At 42.1% G+C, this 14,242-nt stretch overlaps 1 protein-coding gene across 1 annotated transcript in view; it reads left to right on the top strand.

Annotated features, from left to right (window-relative positions):
* Window positions 1-540: 540 nt before the first annotated feature.
* lingo3a (leucine rich repeat and Ig domain containing 3a) overlaps window positions 541-14,242 on the top strand; it is a 30,044-nt gene continuing 16,342 nt past the window's right edge. The window contains exon 1 of the mRNA XM_040040314.1: window positions 541-1,147. The gene's annotated coding sequence lies outside the window, so the exon portion shown is untranslated. The remainder of the gene's footprint in view (window positions 1,148-14,242) is intronic.

Here is a 14,242-nt window from a genome sequence, read left to right as displayed (position 1 = left end):
CAAATATAGAACTAGCTGTAGATGCAAGGACGGCCTCGTACAAAAACCACTTGTCTTTGCAGATCTCTACAACTCTGCAGGGTTTTACTGTCCTTCGGCTCATTGTTTTGGCTTTATGGTCAGAAATATTTTCTGCTTTCATTCATTCTCACTGCTAGTTTCAAGTAGCAGCTCTAGCAACTGTTTACAAGTAGGCTTTGGTAAATCCACTGCAGAACACCTGCTTACTGTTTAATGAGAGACCCCTGGCGAGCTGGTGGAGGACAAAAACGGAGCTAAAAGTAGAATTTTTTATAGATATTTCTATTAGCTGGGCGGAAATAGCCTACCTTAAATTGGATGTTGTTTACTACATCATAAGAAGTTTAGGGTATTGCCGAGGAAAGCGAGACTATAGTTTAAATACATGAAAATAAAATAAATAAATAAAAATCTTAACCAAACACAAACTGAATAAATCAAATAGTAAAATATTGTAGTAGAAACGAATAATTTTGAAATGTACTGAAATGTATTTCATCATTAATACATTTCAATTCAGCTGAGGTGGGCTGAATTTCTAAGCAGGTGACTCTTTTCCGTTTTTATACACGGAACGTGAATGCAGCGCAAAACTGCCAGAGTACGAGAGCGAGAGAGAGAGAGCAGATGAGCCCCAATGATCAGAAGCCGGGTCTTCTTTCAAACACACACACTCATACACACACTTCGCTCTACATCCCTCACACACAAATGCCAGCACACTCACACAAACGCGATCCAGTAACCACAGCTCCATCAGTCCAACCCGCTCGCTAGTGGCTGCCTTCGCCGACACGCAGAGCTGTGGCAGGAGCTCCTGCTGGCTCTGTAGCACAAAGCAGAGGTGAAGGGGAATCCGGGGACTCAATTTGGGTGGCAAGAGATAATTCCGCGACATTGCTGGGAGGAGCAGAGAACGGTGAGGGAAGGTGAGTGAATACACTTCGGTCCAGCTGCTGCTGCTGCTGCGGGAAGAGGAGGAGGAAGAAGAAGCCCAGCATCTGGAGAAGCTGGAGGACCAACACTGTAACATCATCCTGCACAGACTCGGAGGAGACGGCCAGCGGAGACCAGGGTACCTCCAGGCTCAGATGTGGAGGGAGAGCCGGTCAACTTGTACTCCTGGGTGAGTCAAGTACCCATCTTTTCTTGCAATCAAACAAACACTTTTCCCCCACTCTTCTGTGATCCATTAATGTGCCACGAAACGAGACCGTGCACATGGCGTTTATCATTTGTGTCCCTCTTCTTTGCTGCATGTGTCTTTCACTCGTTCTTCCACTTTGCTATATTCAACTCTCACCTTAACAGACAACCTGATGAGCCCACGGCTGCACCTGTAATCATCCACACATCCCATCCCCTCAGACACTTCTCACTCTGTTATGGTGCATTCCCGGCTGATTGATTTGCTCTCTAACTCAGTTGGACATCAGGTCTCATTATCTCGTGCTTTTCTATTGTCAACCTCGGGATGGTGTGCTAGTGCAACCATGCAAGCAGAGCCACTGTGTGTGTGTCATTGGTTACCATTTGTCAATTAGGTTTTGATGATCTAAACGAAGGAAGGGGGGAGGCAGCCTTTGATCGATCCCTGCAGTTGTCTCGGTGTGAGAGGCTCGGTGCCTGTCCTCCGCCTGGCATGTCTTAAACCCTCTGTCGGTGTTTGCTCAGCCCTCTCCCAGCTCTGTTTTTACTGCGCCTCTGCCCTGTTCTTAGTGCAGTCTCTGGAAGACGGATGATTATTTTAGGAAAATTCTGAATATAGTTTTGCTTTAATCTCTTTCCTCCTCTGGTCCAGCAGTGCTTGCATACATACTGTAACTGGCTGCTTTGTTGCTGAAATTGCACATTTGATGTGTTTCTGTTTTTAAGATAGTACAGGAGGGAATTGTAATTCCTGTGAGTTTGATCATCTGAGTATTTTGGGGGTCACTTGTTGACAGAGGAGGATAATGAGATGCAACAAAGGTCCCTGAAAGTACTCGAGTCCAAGCCTTTCGGACTACCCTGTTTTTATACCGTGACATTCACATCTCTCAGCCATAGGCGCACATTTATTACATTGATTCAGTCAGTCTGAGACTGGCCCTTTCAACGATTTTTAACCGTAGTGTCACTGCATGCTTGCCCCAGTTAATTGGTCACCGTTAAACCAATAAGAGGCGGGTAGAGAGCCGCAGAGTCGGTAATTTCACCAACATTCAAATGGAAATCATTTCAAACACCATGTTCCCTCTTTTCATGCGCTGTGACTGAAGAATTATGTTTGGTGTCCTGCAGTGGGGTGCCTTAGCTTTTGTTCAGTCACTGGCTGCTTTCGACCTGTTGAAGTGTCCTTGGACACTGGGTTCATGTTCGTCACTGGGTTCATACAGTAAGGGTCACATTGCAAATGCTTAATCTGCTTAAGGTACTCTAGGTGCAGTTCCTTTAACATCTTACATTCTTATTAATCCCAGGATTATTACTGGATTTATGCTGTGCATTTCGTGCCTCCGTGTGTCATCTTATAGATCTCTGCTGAGAGCAGTTACTTTAAAAAAAAAAATCAAGAAAAAACAGCAACTAAAGTGAAGGCAATTATGAAACAGCTCTTAATGGTACCCGAGGTGCCACTTAGCCTCCTTATTTGACAGATTTATGTGTCAGTAATGAAATGTCTGCAAAGTTCCTCAGAGTGCGTTATTAAAGCAGGCCTGTTAGCCTTGTCCTTTACTACGCCTACACTTACCTTCTCATTTTGAACCTTTCTGTTGCACATAAAGCTGTCATCCAAGCTCAACAGTCACATTGGCTCAGCTTAACAGTGCCTCATTGTTTTCAACTCCACAGTATTTATGAGGGCAATAAAACAGAGATGCATCCACTGTCAGCAAGATGAGGGCATCGCTGCTCTTACAGGGAGGAGAGTGCAGAGGGAGGAAAAGGGAGGAGGAGGCATGCGATGCGGGACTGAAAGGAGAGAGTGCTCCTGCGAGTGGCTGTCCGATACCTGCAGGCAGGCTGGCGTGTCATCTGTCTGCGTTAAGATGTCCAGCTGGAATGATCGTCGGTTTGCGTCCGCTGGCTGGCCTCCCACAGACTACTGTAATGCCATTACAGACATTCAGACGGGGCTGTAACCTTAATGCAGAGCTTAGAGAGCACGTGGGCGTTACAAGTCTTTTTTAAAAATGAGATTTCTTCATTTCGCATTTGTTGTGACATTAGTGCCTGGTTGACCTCGTTATCTTAGAGCAGTAGTCCTATTTTGCCAGATGGACCACAACAGCCCTGTCAGATCAGTCCAATCGCGTCCTCGAACTGAGTGCAGTTGGGATAAAATCTGACCAAAAAGATGGATTTTATTCACCTTCTAGTTGAAGGGAATTTTATCAATTTATCTGTTACTATTAGCTAATTCTGTACTCTGTCAGATGGCTAATCCTTTATTTAACATGTTAAACCAAATATTCCAGCTGCCTATTGCCACTTTTAGCTATTTAACTAATATTTATAGTAGGGATCTAATGATGTAGCTCGGAGATTAGACCTGCTAGTGCTCACAGAGTACTGGCTAGAATTTAATGAAACTTACACACAATGATCAAGGTCAAGGTCATTCTGCTTGTCACAAAAACCACTCCTCCTCTTAGAGTAATGCTCAGCTTGTAGTTTCCTGTGTGTGACTGTTTGCAATCCTCCTTGACTTTTTAATAGATTTAAATTTTCATTAGTTTATAAAATACCTCCAACCAATGACTGCGAAGCCTATTACTTTCTTTCTGTACCTCACACATTATAATGACCTGTGAATTGTGATGATCATGAGTCGGACGAGCTACTACATCAGTGACGTTCTGGTTTAATCATTTATTCATTACTTATAGAGGGTAAGATTTCCTTTATTCATCCCTGTAGGGAAGCTAGTTCTCGTCTTGTAACCCATCCTTATATTAGTAGTAGTTGCCAGCCACCGTGCCTTGTTCGAGAGCACATGACAGGAGAAAAAGTCCTGTATGTTTTTTTGATGCTGGGGGAAACTGGAGCTCCTGGAGCTATGCATTATAATATTTCACTGTTTATATATTACATTCAACTAACTATTTTAAGATTGCTCGAGCAGCTTGACAGTCTTTACGTAACCGTGGTTGCTGCAGAAACACCTGTGTCCCCTGGATGGCAATTACTGATCTCAATATATCACCTTATGAATGTGAACTGATCTTCAAATGGCATCTAGAATAATTTAGTGAAATTAGACTCTTGCATGTGTGTGAGTGTGTGTGTGTACCTTTTTCCAGGGCTTAATCAAGGCCAAATGTGAGCGTTTTTATTCAAAATTATGCTCCCTGACCTGCGGAAAATAGGCTGAAGCTTTAGACGAATTAGTACGGCAGTGCAGTCATGAAGTGCCACACGCTGCAGTTTGTCATTGCAGGGCTGCTTATTTATGTGACTCTAATGGAGCCGCTAGTAACTACAGAGGCTTTCGTTTGATTTTTTTTAAAAGCCATAGAATCAAAGCCAAAGAAATAAATCAACCCAGAACAATACAGATGCAATTTCTGTCACGGCCCACTCAGAAAATATATCTACCTTCAGTTTAAAACTACATTAGCTAATGTATTTTCTTTTTATTGCACAGCCTATTTATAATACCTCAACTTCTTGTATTATCTGTGTACTTTTGAAATTTTGCTCGTTTAAGCTGATGATGATTTTTCTAGAGTGACTTTGGAGGACACAGGCGAGATCCAGAGAGGAAGCGATGGCATGAGAGAAGTGGTTTTTGCACTCTGGATGCTGCATATTTTATGTTTTCCGCGGCCTCTGGATGAAAGAATGTGTGATGAGACGATCTTAGTAGTTACGTAAATAATAAGAGGAATCAAATGAGTCTCACGAGTGTCTGATTTTACACAGTTAAGAGGAGTTCAGAGATCACACTTTGTCTCATGCTTCTTGCATGAAGTCAGTTTGTTTGCCCAGCGCTCCTTAGGATGAGAACGTTTGTGGCGATGAATGCTTGACACCAGACCAGCTGGATCTAAAAATGAAATCATCTATAAAACAACACAGAACAGACAGATCAACTATTTAAACCTCTAATGTGTCTGAGCTGATACTGAACGTGTGTGTCAGAGAGCAAAGAGTCTCCATCACTGAGCTGTGCTAGGGCTTGAAGAGGAGGGTTTCTGGGGAGCTTATATACTTGTCAGACTCTCCGCCTCATTTCATTTTATGTATTTCTGCTGCTGCTGGCAGCTTAAAGTGGTGCGACCGGACGGCTATAAAACAAAATTTCTCAATATGGATCGACAATCATGGCTGAGATTGCTGGAGAAAATGGAGTTCAGGGCTCCTGCTCGGTGTCTCATCAGAGATGTTATCCTTAATAGCGTAAGAAATTATTTAAACAGGACTCCGAGGACTGCATATGGCAGTTCCTCAAAAAGAATCTCCTTAAATCAAGAATAATCCATCTGTCCAGTCAAAAATAATACATGATATATCATTAGCATAGCATTAGCAGTCTTGAATAAACTAATAAGTGACACAGATAACTGTTTATTCAAGTTTTAAATTAGGTTTTAAATTGTATGCCAACTTCGTTCTGCTATTAAAAACGTAAAACATGGGCTCACTGTTGTGCCATCTTTGGGCAGTCTGGTATGAAAACTGTCCTTTTACATCTGAGATATAGATTCGGCATTTGACATCACTTGTTATGAGTTATCAGATGAAATGCATGCAAAAGGAAACAACTAACCAGAGTAAATGTAAATGTATACTGTAATATTGGTTAACCGTCCTTTCTAACTGCTCAACCACCACCATAACACTTTATTCTCAGTCATAGCACTGAGAATAAAGTCACAGGAGTGATCAGCCTACCAAAATTCTCTCAGGAGGTCACAGAAGAACCAGAACAACATCTAAAGACCTGCAGGCATCGTCTGGCTCTGTTAAGGTCAGATGTCATGACTCAACCATAAAAATGAGACTTGGCAAAAATGGCCTCCGTGGGAGAGTCCAAGGAGAACACCACATCTGCCAACAAACATCTGGATGACCTCAGAGACTCCTGGGAAAATCTTCTGACTGATGAGACAGAAGCTGAACTTTCTGGAAGGTTTGAGTCCCGTTACATCTGCATCAGACTAACAGCGTTTCATAAAGAGAACATCCCAGCAGCAGTCAGACACGGTGGTGGTAGTGATGGTGTGAGGGTCTGGGCTGCTCGGTTTCTTCAGGACAACTCGCTGTAACTGAGGGAACCATGAATTCTGCTCCATACCAGAAAACCCTGAAGGAGGATTTCCGCTCATTACTTCATGTCCTGAAGCTCAAAGGCACTCAACAGTGACAAGTCCACCACTGATTGGCTCAAACAACAAATGAATGTTTTGGAGAATCCAAGTCAAAGTCTGGACTTAAATCAGACTGTGCTGCTTCTGCGTGACCTTAAAGACGTTCATATTGGAAAACCCTCCAATGTGTCTGAAGGTATCACAAACATTGCAGTTCTTGCAGCCAAGGGTGGAATAGCCAGTTATCAGGTCCAGGGGGTAATTACTTTGTACACAGTGCAACGGTAGGCTTGGATAGATTATTCCATAATAAATACATCTTTTTGAATTTTCATTATTTATTTACCTGTGTTATCGTTATGTAATATTAAAATTTGATGATAACCTGAAGAATGCCAGTGTGACAAGTAGGCAAAAAAAGAAAGAAATCAAGAAGGGGGCAAACACTTTTTGCGGCACTGTAATTCAGTAGCATGGAAACACTCATCTCTGAAGGGCACCCGGTTGTTTTCATCTCACTGCAGAATCCTAAAGCATTATTTGTCTCCTTTGTTCAGGACGTGTTGAGAAACGTTTTGATTCTTCAAATGAAAAAGTACCCAGACTGTAAGAGATGTTAACTCTCTGAATACAACTTGTTTTAAAAGCTGCCTTTTATCTATTTTACCCGTAACTCTCACATCATAAATTCACATTTAGCCCAAAGTAGAGTTCATGTTTTCAAAAGGATTTCAGAGTGTTTTTCTAAACACATCAATGGAAAATAACTTGCAGATAAAAATGTAAATTTACCTTTTCTACTTTGTATAAAGCGACTGATAGATTCCAGAAATATTATTACTTCACGCTTCGAGGGGCATCAGTCATCCCAGCTCTGTCATTAAACTGCATTTGCAGCAGCTGAGCCAGGCGGTCGCGGCTTACTGTATCTGGGACCACTGCGTCAAGCCAGCTGTGTCCTATGGGCTGACTCAAGTTACACATATCTTTCATACCACAGACCCCGCACATGAGATCGCTTCATAATCAGCTCTCTTAAATTATGTAACTACGAGCACGATTAGATTAACGCATGAGTGTTTGCAGTCGCGACGTTTTCCCATTTTTCTTGCCCTCACATGCATTAAAACACATCACGATTAAACTGCAATACCTAATTAAACTTCCGCAGCTTTATCTTCAAGCACACCTGCACACCCTCATCCAGTCAACATCATCCACTAATTAATATTTAAGTGCTTAATCAAATGTACCTTTTTTCCCCCCTTTATAGTGTTCCCTCAGTCCAGATACGGTTGATGACTTTGGCTTAATGAGACCTTCATGTGTAGTGGTCAGAGTAGAGTATCAAGGAAGGGATTAATTAATCAGTCTTCAAATAGGTCCTGATGTTCACAATAGTTAAGAGTGTGTTCGATCCAGCTGATCTCTGAAAACACTCAGTTAAGTGTTTGTGCGGTGATGCTTATCTTTATATATTTAAATAGTGGCAATGCACATTAATTAACACGAGTGCTTTGGTACATCATGAAAGATTTGGCCACAAATGCTTATTTTCATCTACAGTCCCTGGCAAGTTGATGGCACATAAACATCCATGCATCTGTATTCAGTTCAGTTGCATCTATATAGCACCAAATCACAACAACAGTCATCTCGAGGCGCTTTATATTGTAAGGTAAAGACCCAGCAATAATAATGTTAATGTTAATAATAACGTTCATCCATCCATCCATCCATTCGCTTCCGCTTATCCTTCCCAGGGTCGCGGGGGGCACTGGAGCCTATCCCAGCTGTCATAGGGCGAGAGGCGGGGAACACCCGTACAGGTCGCCAGTCTGTCGCATAACGTTCATACATGTTTATTCAATTCAGGGCTGCTAAATTGGATATATTAATATATCCCGGCCGGCAGTGAGGGAGCTATGAAGAAAGTAGCAAAGAGCTAAATCGAGAAATATAAAAACAAATAAGATACAAAAGCTGAGATGATCAGGAATGGTAAAACTGTGGCATAACCATACGACAGTTAACAATACATTGAATGAAGGACATAAGCACAATTACTAAAGCAAAGACAAATTATCATCGAGTCACACGGATGTTGGTTTTTGGATAGTATTTCAAGACAGAGTGTACTTTCTGTAAGCAGTATTTACAATTCTCTGTAGAAAATGATAAACGGTTCTTTTCTTCTCGAGCACTCAAAGCTCTTTATACAACACGGCTCATTCACAGAAGCACTTTCTTTCTACGTCCAAGTGATTTCTGTCTAACAGTCACACTCCGATAAGCAACTCTGGGTTCAGCATGTTCCCCAAGGATACTTTGGCATGCAGACTGGAGCGTCCAGGGATCGAACCACCAACCTCCTAATTAGTAGATGACCTGCACTACCGCCTCTCCCGAGCCACAGCCACCTGCTTAAATACTTAGTAGATGTGTTTAATTTTGCTCAAACACTTGGATATCTGCACGTTTGGCAGCGTTTTCCCAGTTTAATGTATTATATTTTGTTGAAATTGTAAAATGATGATGCTCATTCTTATGTAACGAGCCTTTTTGCAGATTTTGATGGGGTCCGACGTTGTTGTTTCCAGCTGGTGAGTCCATAGTGCATATCGTAGCGTAAAATTGTTCCAGATGTGTATAAAGTTTGCCAAGCTGAACTGGATTCAGTTGACATCTTGTGTTTTTCACAGGAGCTATGAATCTGTTATTATGCCTAAGTGATTGCATCACTGCAATAGATGGCTTTCTCTCTGCTACTTCAACATCTTGGCCCGGATCAGCTAATTTTGCATTTATATCAAGATCAGTCGTGCAGAATATGAATACTCCGGCGCATCGCTTCCATGTCTACTTTTATCCGTGGAGCTTTTTTAGGTATTGTCTGTTTCTCTTACTCATCCTCATTAAATAATTGTTCTTTGAACCTACTAAAGCTATTTTAAATATCCGACTGAACCGTCTGTATAAATGAAGACTAAACACTCACGCCTCTTTGCATCTTCAGCTCACTCCACGACCTCCAACTCTCCTCTCTGTCTGCTCCGCGGATCACGCTGACAGAACTAAAGCTGACTTTTATCTCCTTTTCAGCTGTTGAACATAAATCAGATAATCAGTTGATCAAATCATTTTCCTGAAGTGGAGATCAGTGGAACAGGGAGATGAGATTGAACTGCGCAGTCAGGCTGCTCTTTCCTTTTATCCTCGCTTCACTTGCCTTATGTGTTGCGTCTTTTGTAGTATATTTTTGCTAGCTTGCGTGCACTTTAGTTGCTCCCTATAGAAACAAGAAATGGGAGCATTCGAACTGTAATTTAAACCTTGTTTATGCATGATTTCAAATCAGTGAACTTCACTTTCGGAATTGAATAACTGTTCATTCACGTGCTCATTGGATGATCCCATTTCCCGAGCTGATGAATCCTTCCTTCCAATGTGGAAACATTTTATTGTCCAGTTTTCGTTTAAATAGTGACTCGGAAATGTGTGTAATGTTTCATTTCAGGTTGTATTTTTCAACACCTGCCGAGGACCACATACGTTTTTCTATTATGGCTTTATACGTAAAACCTTAGAACTGAGAGAGGGTGTGCTTTCTTTTTACTTGATTACTTCTGGTCTGGGAACAATGAGTCTCCAGCAGTTTGCAGGTTTTGTGACAGCAAATTGGACACAGCAAAGCTAGCGGCCTCCCCCTGTTTTCAGTTAATGTAACCTGATGCTGCCTCCAGCTCAAACAAAATTAAATATAATTCTCAAAAGAACCTAAAAGAAGCTTTCAAGCATTTTTTTAAATTGAAATTTGGATCATAATTAGGAAGTGTCAAATAAAGGAATGGATTCGTGGATACAACTCTAACTACTGGCTAACTTCTGCTCCCTAAATATATTCAAGAGACTCCTCATTTTTCAGATTTTGATCACCAGAGGTAAAAGAAAATTATTCCTCTTTAATAAGTCAAAGGAGGTGACACTGAAGTCAAGTAAGACATATCAGACGTTACTGTGTTCATTAGAGCGTTTGAGCTTGTAGCTCGAAGGTGTTACGGCCGTGTGTCAGTGTAATACATAATTATGGAGATGTTAGTTTGAGCTGGTTTCCTTTTTCAAATAGTTTAACAAGATATAGAAATACCTCCACTTTATGAAAATGCTGAAGCTTTTTATAATGCTGAGAATTAAAGGTTAATTGATTTTTATTTACGCATGCCTTGTTAATATTAGTCCACTTAAAACAGCAGCTGTAGCAGAGTCCATAAAAGATGACCCTACTTGCCGTGCACTGAGAAGCAAGTGTGTTATTTTCATGCAGTGGCGGAGAGAGGGACAGTATATTTATAGGGGGGAAGCTTTTTTCCAGGCTGTCATCTGAAAGGAAGAAAATCTCTCCCTGTTTTCTTCCTGCCTGATTTGAACTAATAAATGTGCAGCTGTAAATGTCCGTGTGTAACCGTGACAGATGGGTGTGATGAGATTGGGCTTAACAGACTGTGGTTCCTCTCATCTTCCCCCCCTTCCTTTGTGGGAGTGTACGGATTCGGTTTGCCTGTCAGACGTGTTTGATCAGAAGTAGTCTGCTGAGATTCTTTGCTTTGAACTAAATCACAGCTGTGGCAAGTTTCTTTTCTGTTGTTTAGGTCAATACCTTATGGAGGCTATACTCTACTCACAGAATAGCTGGAACATGGTGGGTACATTTTATATGTGGAGGTGGATTTCATGCTGCTTCTTAGAATTATGGGGTTATGTTTGTCGGTATAGATCACAATCTGTAGATCTGCGTAGCTATAAATATCCGTCCATGCGACTGTGCTGCTGCCTATGTACACAAGTGCATCGTTGCTCATGCTCTGTCACATTTTCGAGCTCTGACAGGTGTACTCTCTGATGTGTGCTGTTTGCCACACTTTCGGGCGAAAAGGACAAGCCGGTTCTGGACATCAGGGGAATGTTATGAATTTATTATGCGAGCCAGACGACTACTGTTGCTTTACCCGTCTTCACGAGCCTGTCGCTCGTCTGTTTTGAATTATTCATCTTTTTTTTTTCTTGGAAAACATTGATCACAGAATCAGGGATCAGCTCGCCTGCCTGACAACACACTGTCACAGCCTCTTTCACCTATTTCAAAGGCAGCCCTGCCTGCTTCCTTTTGCCTCTGTCAGCCTATTGTATGCATGCATACTGTCGCTTTCCTTCAAAGAACTCCTCTGCATCTCACTTTTGTCCCACAATCAAATCCTTCACAACCAATCCCTCATCAGAACCACTTTCAGTTTATCTCTCGACTGTCTCAGTGTGAGGAATGCAGCATCTGCATCCCAGAGTAAACAGTTTCAAAAGAGCCTGTGAATAATTTGTATGTCTGACTGTAGCTGTGGTTCAGTCTGTTTGCACGGGTGAGGTTTTTATCTTTTTTTCTTCTTCTTCTCCTTCTTTTTTTGGTGTGGCACAGTGTGTGCCTCTTACTCCATCCAGCATGCTGTTTCATCCCGGTACATCCGATGCTGAGTTCCTGTGTGATGCCAGAACAGATCTATGTTTAATGTGCAGGCAGGACCCAATTACTGGGTGCCCAAAGCTATGCCTAGAGACTTTAAAGAGGTCCCTTTGCATGGCAGATAAAAGGCCACGATGCCGTAATCTGCCTTGGACTTGGTGAGATGGCGAGGCATGGTGATCTCCTTTAAGGACACTCATTGCTCATCCTTCGCGCTTGTACCGTGAACAGTTGTTTGTTTGCTTTGGGGGTAAATCCCCAGCCCCCAGCCCCCAGCCCTTTCTCTCACTAAGCCTTCATCACAGGTGCTGACAACCTGTGTCATTGTTGATGCCATAGAAAGCCTCATCTGAGAGCCTGTACATGGTTTTTTTTTTTTTTGCAGAACTTATGTGTACCTTACAATTTCATTGTCAGTATGTAAGTGTTCAATTGGGTGCTCAGAGCGGTTCTATGGACAACGGCAGCAGCAGCACAGTCAGTGACAGATTCTCTTTTGAGTTCAGATTTACAACAGAGCGATAAGAGAGTGTGGCTGTCAACCACACACACACACACACACACACACACACACACACGGTTGCAGTCCACGTTCCTCTGAAGTGCCTCACTTTTGACAAATCCATTTCTAAGGCTCTCTTTCTTCTGTGGCTCTGTCAGGATGTATAATCCCTCATCACCTTCCCTAAACCATTTCACATCTCTGCTTTCTGTTTTTATCTGTCACCCTGTAAAAAAAAAAAAAAAGAAAACTAAAAAGAAGAAGCTCTTTTATTTCTATTTATAATTTCTTCTTGCGCACTCCTCTGCTTTCCTGTGCTCAATAACTGCTTTTCTTTCCTCTCGTTTCTCCTCGTTTTCTTGACTGCTTTGTTTCGTTTCCCTCATTGGTCAGCGCCTTCTTCTCTTTCCTGCCACTTGACTTCTTGAGTCCTTTTATCAGGCAGCTTGCTGCCACATTAGTTAATCTCTCAGAAGACGTGGCACAGATACTGAACATTCTGCTTCTTCTGCTTCAGCTCAAAGCTATAAACAAGAGTTTCTTTCCAGACTAAACATCCCCTCCTAGTGCGCACAAATCAAATAAAGGGATGAGCGAATAAATTTGGGATTTAACTTATGAATGATTATCGCCACAAGTTTTGTGCAGGGATTTGTGTGTTAGTGAAGCTTGAAGATTAATCAACAGCTGCTGTGAGACTCTGCGCCATGCAGATTCAGTGCCAGCGTCGATGCTCAAGATCCTCATAATTGCTTCCAAATTCTTACTGCAATTAGCGCTCTCGGATAATTACACCAAAATCCCAGACCACGCTATTCTCAAATTATTAGACCTGGCACAACAGGAAGGAAGACATGCCACTCGCTCACAGCTCCAAACGGCACACAGTCGTTTTTTTTGCTGCTGTTTTCATTCATGCAAAGACTGTAAATTGTGGGCAAAATAACGAGATTTAGTTAAAGTATTTTTTGTTTATCAGAATCAAAAACACACTTTAACCGAGGCTGCTTTTGACTGTCAGCCATCCCCTACTTTGGCGCTCACCATCACCGTCTTAGCCGAAGTGAGATTAAAGCTGAGTGGAGGAGAGATGGGAAGGGGACCAGGCGGCGTGGCAGTTCCCATCGGCACGGGATTAGAGGGTGGGACTGCGAAGTAGGCCATACAAACAGGCTCAGCTGAAATATGAACAACAGGCCATAACATAGACAGAGCTGGATGGCCCAGTACATTTCATCAGCATGTCATTACACTGTAATCCCGTTCAGGCCAGCGGCTATTCCTGCTGCATGTGTGTCAGACAGGGATAATTACTGGTCAGGAACACTTGTGGATATTTCTGTGTCATTTTCACCTTAATGTAGACTCACACTGATGTCAGAGGTGCCCTATTTTATCAGGAAATGCGTTCTGGAGCAAAATCGCTTTGCTCGTGTCAAATATCTGAAAGAGAAGTGATCAATTCTAGCGTTTGTTTGCATTTAAGGGAACAAAGCACTGACGGATAACAGCTGTGGAGATGTCACCGGTCTTGGTGTATTTTTCTTTTTTAAAACAAGGCTAGCTGTCAACGCTCTGTTTCTGCAGCACGGGTTTGTGTTGTATTCATTACTGAACGTAAGACGAGAGTGAGAGCTGGGTCTGCTCACTGCTGTGGAGTGAGCTGCGTAGAAATTCTTTACAGAAAACGATATTAATATAGATGAGTGAACTCGTGGTTACTTCGGATAATCTCTCACATTCAAGGAACGAGACGAGAAAGATATTCAGCTGTATTTTTGTATTCAAATAGGCATATTAAGATGATCTTCCTCAATGTAGTGTGAAACGATAGCAACACTGAAAATATCCAAATTGGCAGAAACAGGAACTGAGATTGTGGATCCTTAATTTGAAGCAGATGTTAGTTAT

Source organism: Simochromis diagramma, unplaced genomic scaffold (genome assembly GCF_900408965.1).
Source record: "Simochromis diagramma unplaced genomic scaffold, fSimDia1.1 OVJJ01000026.1, whole genome shotgun sequence".
Taxonomy (NCBI): Eukaryota; Metazoa; Chordata; class Actinopteri; order Cichliformes; family Cichlidae; genus Simochromis; species Simochromis diagramma.
This window is presented reverse-complemented; position numbering and strand designations above follow the sequence as displayed.